This window comes from Triticum dicoccoides, chromosome 4A (genome assembly GCF_002162155.2).
Source record: "Triticum dicoccoides isolate Atlit2015 ecotype Zavitan chromosome 4A, WEW_v2.0, whole genome shotgun sequence".
NCBI classification, from domain to species: Eukaryota; Viridiplantae; Streptophyta; class Magnoliopsida; order Poales; family Poaceae; genus Triticum; species Triticum dicoccoides.
In genome coordinates this window covers 544,138,576-544,147,837 of record NC_041386.1, presented here as the reverse complement: position 1 = coordinate 544,147,837, position 9,262 = coordinate 544,138,576, and positions in this window count along the sequence as shown.

Genomic DNA, 9,262 nt, shown 5'->3' with positions numbered 1-9,262 from the left:
TGAGTGACTGCGTGTTCTGTTTGGCTTCACAATATCTTCCTACCTGATCCTTACTACCTAGTTGCTATTAGTCTTTGTGCTTTCACTTCATTGAATACTTGACTATGGTCTTCCTAGTGTAGTCTACCTTCCGCTGCATGGTAATAGGTTTAATTTTATCGTTTGTCTTCAAAACTTCTATGTTCTGAAGACTTTCATAAAAATCGCCTATTCACCCCACCTCTAGTCGATATAACGCACTTTCAGTTGGTATCAGAGCAAGGTGCTCCCTTGTTCTGTGTGATTCGGTTTAACCACCTAGAGTTTTAGCTATGTTGACTGCAGGGATAATTAAAGTCTCCGCTACGTGCCCCGTCTTTGATGGAACTGAATATCCCTACTGGAAGAATAAGTTGTGCATGCATCTTGAAGCCATTGACGTCGACCTATGGTATGTCGTCGAGAACGGCGTTCCCAAGGCTGGAGAAGGTGTCTCTGCTGCTGATGTCAATAAATTCATTCAACTGGACTCTACTGCCAAGAATATCATCTGTGGTCATCTGACCAAAGGACAGTATGGCCGTGTGAGTGCTTTGAAGACATCTAAGCTGGTCTGGGACTGGCTCTCCAAGGTCAATGAAGGCATCTCAACCCAGAGAGATCAGAGAATCAGTGTCCTTCGCAACCTCTTCAACCGCTTCAAGCGAAATGACAATGAGAATGTCCAGCACACATTTGACTGACTCACTGACATCACAAATGAGCTTCAAGCCCTCGGCGCCACTGAAATTACCAAACACGAAGTCGTCAAGACACTACTGAGATCACTTGATAGTTCATTTGACATCCTAGCCCTGATGATTCAAGAACGTCCTGATTTCAAGATACTCGATCCATCTGACATACTTGAGAGGCTCAACACACATGAGTTTCAGCTTTCTGAGAAAAGAGATATCTACGGTCCAAACTATGGGCGAACTCGTGCCTTGAAGGCAAAAGCTGTCTCCTCATCTGAAGAAGAATCTGACAGCAGTTCTGATGATCCTGAAGACATTGGAAGGGAACTTGCTATGCTTGTCAAGAAGTTCCAAAAATCCACCAAGAAGAAAGGCTTCAGAAAGTCTTCTCGATCAAGTTCAAGGAATGATGAAGCTCCTCCTCATGACTACAAGAAGAAAACATGTCACAAGTGCAAGAAACTTGGCCACTTCATCTCTGAGTGTCCACAGTGGGACAATGAGAACAAAAAGAAGAAGAAGAGCAAGGAATATGACTCTGACGACAAGAAGAAGAAGAAATACTCAAAGTCTTCTTCCAAGTCTTCCTCAAAGTCTTCATCACACAAGAAGAGCTCATCCGGCAAGGCACGTGCATTTGTTGGCAAGGAAATGGATTCAGAGGAGGAATCTGCTTCTGAGGAGGCGGAGGTGGAGTCTGAGGAGGAGTCCGATTCAGGCGTGGCAAGTCTGGCTACAGCATACGTTGCCAAGTCCATCTTCAACACTGAAGACAATGACTTCATCACCGACACCGACGCTAATGACAAGGACTACTCCGCTTCTACCTACTGCTTCATGGCACGCGGTGCCAAGGTAAACTCACGCACTACTCACTATCAAACATCTAGTGACGATGACTCTGATTCTAATTCAAAACCCAGCTACAAAACCCTTGCTAAAATTGCAAATGAACAACAGAGAGCTATGGAACATATTCAAAAACTGTTAGACAGAAGCGATGATCTATTAGGTGCTGAAATGACTCGATCTGAATCCTTAATTAAAGACATAAAAAATCTTCATGTTAAGTATCAGGAACTTGAAAGTCGTCATGAAACTCTCTCAACAACTCATGAAAGCTTTCCTATGATTATCTTCAAAGGAAGCAAGATCTTGAGAAATTGAGAGCGGTTCATGAAGATCTTCAAAAGGAAAACGAGTCACTTCACGCCAAACAGATCAGCTCTGCTCAGGAAGGATTTGAACCACCATGTCTTAAATGCATTGAGCGTGATAATGCTACTTCTGTTGCTGAATGTTCTACTGCTACTGCTGTTGCAATATCTTCAACTGTTGATGTGGTAACTAACCCCTCTGCTGAGGATACCACTGCTATTGCTGATGAGAATGCTAGGTTGAAGACATTGCTTGAAACAGGGATGTACAAAAGTCTTAAAGGGCATCAGACACTATGTGATGTCCTCAAAAAGCAGATACTGAACTGAAACCCTAGGAAAGAGGGTGTTGGGTTCGTAAGGAAAATGAATGCTGATGGCTCTTACTGGAAACCTGAGCAGTACCCCAAAACCATGTGGGTTGCTGCAAAGGAACCTTCAGCAGATCCATCCAATCTAACTGGCTTCACTTGTGCTAACCCCATTATCATTGATGAATCCTTTGATGCAAACTATATACTGTTTAAGAATCAGAATGGTGAAGTGTTTGCCAGGTACATTGGTACTAACTGCAGGAATGGACCGCCTATGAAGAAGATCTAGGTTTCGAAAAGGTGTCTGGAAAATCTTCCTATGAATGTCTTCATGACACCTCACGTGAAGAAGACAAACCTCAAACCAAAGGCTTCATACGGTCCAAAGGCTTCATACAGACAAAGGACTCACCTGAGTCTCACTAACGCAAATGTTTTGCAGGGAAACCATACTCAGGCATATGAATATGAGAGCGGTTCATCAAACCGCCATGTTCATAAGACCAAGAACAATTCTGCTTATTCTTATGAGTACTATTTTCCGCCTGCCAGACTGTTTGCTAGGGCTTCAAAGCCAAAATTCTCAGATGCTGCACTTAGACTTATTTCTTCTAAGCCACCCTTCAAGATGTGGGTGGCTAAGAAATCTTAACTCTCTTTTGCAGGTAAAGGTCTCCAGCAGAAAACCAAAATCGTCTGACGCTATTGCTGGGGACCTTAAACATCTTGTAGGGCGCAAGATCAAATGCCCAAATGGTCTTACTATGTACTTCGTACCTGAATCGCTTGCTACTCTCCCTATTAGTCCTAACCTGGATCTAAGCTTTCATAATCCACTGGTTCGTCAAATGTTTTTGCTTCACAATGCTCTTGGTGAAGCCTATCCCCCTAACTGCACTGTAGGGTATGACACCAGCATCTTCAGAATGGATTATTGACAGTGGGTGTACAAATCACATGACTGGCAAAAGAAGCCTTCTTATGGACTCAACCTTACGTCCATCCGACAAGAGCCACATCACATTTGCTGACACTGGTAAAAGTAAGGTATTGGGTCTAGGTAGAGTTGCAATCTCAAGGGATCAACACATGGATAAAGTCATGCTTGTTGAATCCCTTGGCTTCAACTTAATGTCTGTCTCAATGCTTTGCGATTTGAACATGATCGTAATGTTTGGAAAATATCGTTGCCTTGTACTAATGGAATCTGACAAGTCTCTAGTGTTTGAAGGGTATCGAAAAGATGATTTGTACGTGGTAGACTTCTCAGCAGGGCCACAGCTTGCAGTATGTCTTCTAGCAAAGGCTTCAGAATGCTGGCTCTGGCATCGGAGGCTTGGACATGCTGGCATGAGGAACCTCCACACCCTTGCGAAGAAGAAGCATGTCATAGGCATCGAGGGCGTCAAGTTCAAGAAAGACCACTTATGCGGTGCCTGTGAAGCAGGGAAGATGACGAGGGCCAAACATCCCTCGAAGACAATCATGACCACAACTCGACCCTTCGAACTGCTTCACATGGATCTTTTCGGTCCCACTCATTACTCAACTCTAACTACTACTACTTGCCTCTATGGCTTCGTTATTGTTGATGATTATTCTAGATATACTTGGGTGCACATAATCCTTTACAAGACTGAAGTGCAGGATGTCTTCAGACGCTTCGCCAATCGAGCTTTGAACAATTTTGACGCCAAGATAAAGCACATCAGAAGTGACAATGGCACTGAATTCAAGAACACTGGCCTTGATACATATCTTGATACCTTGGGCATCACACATGAATTCTCAGCCCCGTACACGCCACAGCAGAATGGCGTCGTCGAACGCAAGAACAGAACACTAATTGAGATGGCCAAAACGATGCTAGATGAATACAAGACCCCAAGAAAATTCTGGCCCGAAGCCATTGATACTGCATGCCATACAATCAATCGTGTTTATCTTCACAAGCTACTGAACAAGACATCTTATGAGCTCCTTACTGGCAAGAAGCCAAATGTCAGTTACTTCAGAGTATTTGGCGCAAGGTGCTGGATCAAGGACCCACATCACACCTCAAAATTCGCACCAAAAGCACATGAGGGTTTTATGCTTGGATATGGAAAGGATTCACACTCCTATAGAGTCTTCAATCTCTTTCATTACAAAGTGGTTGAAACAGTGGATGTGCGGTTCGATGAGACCAACGGTTCACAAAGAGAGCAGCTACCAAATGTGCTAGATGAAGTTCCATCCAGTGAATCAATCAAGCTAATGGGAACTGGAGAAATTATACCTTCTGAAGCTCATCCTGAAGAAGAACTTATCATTTCAGCACCTGATCAACATGAAGACAATGCTCAGCCTGAAGACATTCCTTCCAACAACGACAATGAACAGCAAGAGCAAAGTCTTCGCCCTGTACATCCTGGCGTTGCCAATGAAGTGCAGATTGAAAGAATAATTGATAGCATCAATGCACCTGGTCCACTCACTCGTTCAAGGGCAACTCAGCTAGCAAATTTCTGTGGGCACTTCACATTCGTCTCAATAGCAGAACCCAAGAAAATTGAAGAAGCCTTCATGGAACCTGAATGGATTCAAGCTATGCAAGAAGAGATTCAACAGTTTGAGCTGAATAATGTATGGGAACTGGTTAAGCATCCTGATCCATGGAAGCACAATATAATAGGCACCAAATGGATATACCGCAACAAGCAAGATGAGCATGGTCAAGTTGTCAGAAACAAAGCTCGTCTCGTTGCTCAAGGGTATACTCAAGTGGAAGGCATTGACTTCGATGAAACATTTGCTCCTGTGGCTAGACTTGAAGCCATACGCATACTGTTGGCCTATGCAAATCATCATAACATACTTCTATATCAAATGGATGTGAAGAGTGCCTTTCTCAATGGCAAGATTGAAGAAGAAGTGTGTAAGTGCATCTAGTGCCACCCCTAGTTGGTTTTGGAGTATTGACGACAAACCTAGTTGAGGGACTAATGTGTTTGTGAGAATTGCAGGATAACACAGGTAGAAGTCCCTCATTGATTCGGTTTTACTACCAGAGATGACCCCTAAAAATGTATGAAGACATTGAAGCCAAAGGTGGTATATGAAGATATTCACATTGAAGACTATGACAAAAGAAGACATGTTATGAAGCCTATGGAGCTCGAAGACTTAGATCTTTCGTAGTTCTTTTTCTTTTGTGTTGAGTCATAGGAACCACCGTACTGTTAAGTGGGGTCCAGGAGAACCAGTTAGAATGACTGAAGTGATGCCTAAACCAAAAACCTATGTCTTCAAGTGAAGACAATGAGAGCGAATCTTGTCCAGAGCCGGACAAGTCAGCTTTGCTTATAGCCCAAGTAAAGTTGCCATGAGAGTTTGAAACCTGACCGTTGAGACACGTGTCAGTTCCTTAGTGACCCAGGGTCATTTCGGACAAATCAGGTCGGGTTGCCAAGTGGCTATAAATAGCCCACCCCCTACAACCATAAACGGTTGGCTGCTCAGATTTCAGTGCATGGCTTTTGTCGTTTGAGAGCAACCCACCTCGAAGCCTTTGAAAGAGAGAATTCCTTGCGAGGATAAAGCCCTAACCACCCAGAGCCAGAGAACATTGGACATCACTTAAGTCTTCTTGTCTGTGTGATCTGAAGACTTATTACACTTGAGGACTGTGCATCCTCTAGACGGTTAGGCGTCGCGTTCAGAGCATCCAAGAGACATTGTGGATTGCCAGTGAACAAAGTCTGTGAAGGTTTGGAAGTCTACCTTGAAGACTTACCAGAGTGATTGGGCGAGGACTAAGTGACCTTAGCTCAAGGAGAATACGGTGAGGACTTGGTGTCCTGAGCTGCGTGTTCAGGACTGGGTGTCCGGGACTGTGTGTCCTAAGGTTTAAATACCTAGCCGCTCCAACCAGACGTACAGTTGTCACAGCAACTGGAACTGCTCCAACACATCATTGTCTTCAACGAGTCACTGGTTTCATCTTCACTTCCTCTTACTTACTGTTACTCATTGTGAAGCCATTGCATGCTTGCTATATCTTTTGTCTTCACAACATAACTGTATGATTTGTTTGGCTTCATAACTTCTTCCTACCTTATCCTTATTACACTACAGCTACTTGTCATTGTGCTTTCACTCTATTGAATACTTGACCATGGCTTGCCTAGTGTAATCTAACTTCCGCTGCATAGTGATAGGCATATCTCTGCTGATTGTCTTCATAACTTCCACGTTTTGAAGACTTTCATAAAAATCGCCTATTCACCCCCCCTCTAGTCGATATAACGCACTTTCAATTGGTATCAGAGCAAGGTGCTCCCTTGTTCTGTGTGAAGCCTATCCCCCTAACTGCACTGTAGGGTACGACACCAACGTCTTCAAAGTCTTCAGAATGGATTATTGATAGTGGGTGTACAAATCACATGACTGGCAAAAGAAGCCTTCTTATGGACTCAACCTTACGTCCATCCCACAAGAGCCACATCACATTTGCTGACACTGGTAAAAGTAAGGTATTGGGTCTAGGTAGAGTTGCAATCTCAAAGGATCAACACATGGATAAAGTCATGCTTGTTGAATCCCTTGGCTTCAACTTAATGTCTGTCTCAATGCTTTGCGATTTGAACATGATCGTAATGTTTGGAAAATATCATTGCCTAGTACTAATGGAATCTGACAAGTCTCTAGTGTTTGAAGGGTATCGAAAAGATGATCTGTACGTGGTAGATTTCTCAGCAGGGCCACAACTTGCAGTATGTCTTCTTGCAAAAGCTTCAGAATGCGGGCTTTGGCATCGGAGGCTTGGGCATGCTGGCATGAGGAACCTCCACACCCTTGCGAAGAAGAAGCATGTCATAGGCATCGAGGGCGTCAAGTTCAAGAAAGATCACTTATGCGGTGCATGTGAAGCAGGGAAGATGACAAGGGCAAAACATCCTTTGAAGACAATCATGACTACTACTCAACCCTTCGAACTGCTTCACATGGATCTTTTTTGTCCCACTCACTACTCAACCTTTACCACTACTGCTTGCCTCTATGGCTTCGTTATTGTTGATGATTATTCTCGATATACTTGGGTGCACATAATCCTTTACAAGACTGAAGTGCAGGATGTCTTGAGATGCTTCGCCAATCGAGCTATGAACAATTTTGGCGCCAAGATAAAGCACATCAGAAGTGACAATGGCACTGAATTCAAGAACACTGGCCTTGATACATATCTTGATACCTTGGGCATCACACATGAATTCTCAGCTCCGTACACACCACAGCAGAATGGCGTCGTCGAACGCAAGAACAGAACACTCATTGAGATGGCCAGAACGATGCTACATGAATACAAGACTCCAAGAAAATTCTGGACTGAAGCCATTGACACTGCATGCCATACAATCAATCGTGTTTATCTTCACAAGCTTCTGAACAAGACATCTTATGAACTCCTAACTGGCAAGAAGCCAAATGTCAGTTACTTCAGAGTATTTGGCGCAAGGTGCTGGATCAAGGACCCACACCACACCTCAAAGTTTGCACCAAAAGCACATGAGGGTTTTATGCTTGGCTATGGAAAGGACTCGCACTCCTACAGAGTCTTCAATCTCTTTCATTACAAAGTGGTTGAAACAGTGGATGTGCGGTTCGATGAGACAAATGGTTCACAAAGAGAGCAACTGCCAAATGTGCTAGATGAAATTCCAGCTAGTGAATCAATCAAGCTAATGGGAACTGGAGAGATTATACCTTCTGAAGCTCATCCTGAAGAAGAACTTATCATCTCAGCACCTGATCAACATGAAGACAATGCTCAGCCTGAAGACATTTCTCTCAACAACAACACAGATCAGCAAGAGCAAAGTCTTCGCCCTGTACATCCTCGTGTTGCCAATGAAGTGCAGATTGACAGAATAATTGACAGCATCAATGCACCTGGTCCACTCACTCGTTCAAGGGCAACTCAACTGGCAAATTTCTGTGGGCACTTCGCATTCGTCTCAATCTCAGAACCCAAGAAAGTTGAAGAAGCCTTTATGGAACCTGAATGGATTCAAGCTATGCAAGAAGAGCTTCAACAGTTTAAGCTGAATAATGTATGGGAACTGGTTAAGCGTCCTGATCCACGGAAGCACAACATAATAGGCACCAAATGGATATACCGCAACAAGCAAGATGAGCATGGTCAAGTTGTCAGAAACAAAGCTCATCTCGTTGCTCAAGGATATACTCAAGTGGAAGGCATTGACTTCGATGAAACTTTTGCTCCTGTGGCTAGGCTTGAAGCCATACGCATACTGCTGGCCTATGCAAATCATCATAACATACTTCCGTATCAAATGGATGTGAAGAGTGCCTTTCTAAATGGCAAGATTGAAGAAGAAGTGTATGTTGCACAACCGCCTGGCTTTGAAAATCCAAAACATCCTGACATGGTATACAAGCTCAACAAGGCGTTGTATGGCCTCAAACAAGCCCCTAGGGCCTGGTATGATACACTCAAATACTTCCTGAAGAGCAAAGGCTTCATACCTGGTTCCCTAGATCCCACTCTTTTCACGAAGACATATGATGGTGAACTGTTTGTGTGCCAAATATATGTGGATGACATTATCTTCGGATGCACCAATCAGAAGTACAGTGAAGAGTTTGGATATATGATGCAAGAGCAATATCAGATGTCCATGATGGGGGAGCTGAAGTTCTTTCTTGGTCTTCAAATACGACAACAACGCAATGGCATCTTCATATCTCAAGAGAAGTATCTAAAAGATTGCCTGAAGAAGTTCGGTATGCAAGACTGCAAAGGCTTCACAACACCAATGCCAGCCAAACATCATCTGGGTCCTGACGAAAATGGTAAAGAGTTCGATCAAAAGGTATACTGCTCCATGATTGGTTCTTTACTTTATCTATGTGCATCTAGGCCAGATATTATGCTTAGTGTTTGCATGTGTGCTCGATTTCAAGCGGCACCAAAGGAGTCGCATCACTTAGCTGTGAAGCGAATTCTTCGATATTTGGCTCTCACCCCAACTCTAGGATTATGGTATCCAAAGGGCTCGGAGTTTGATTTGGT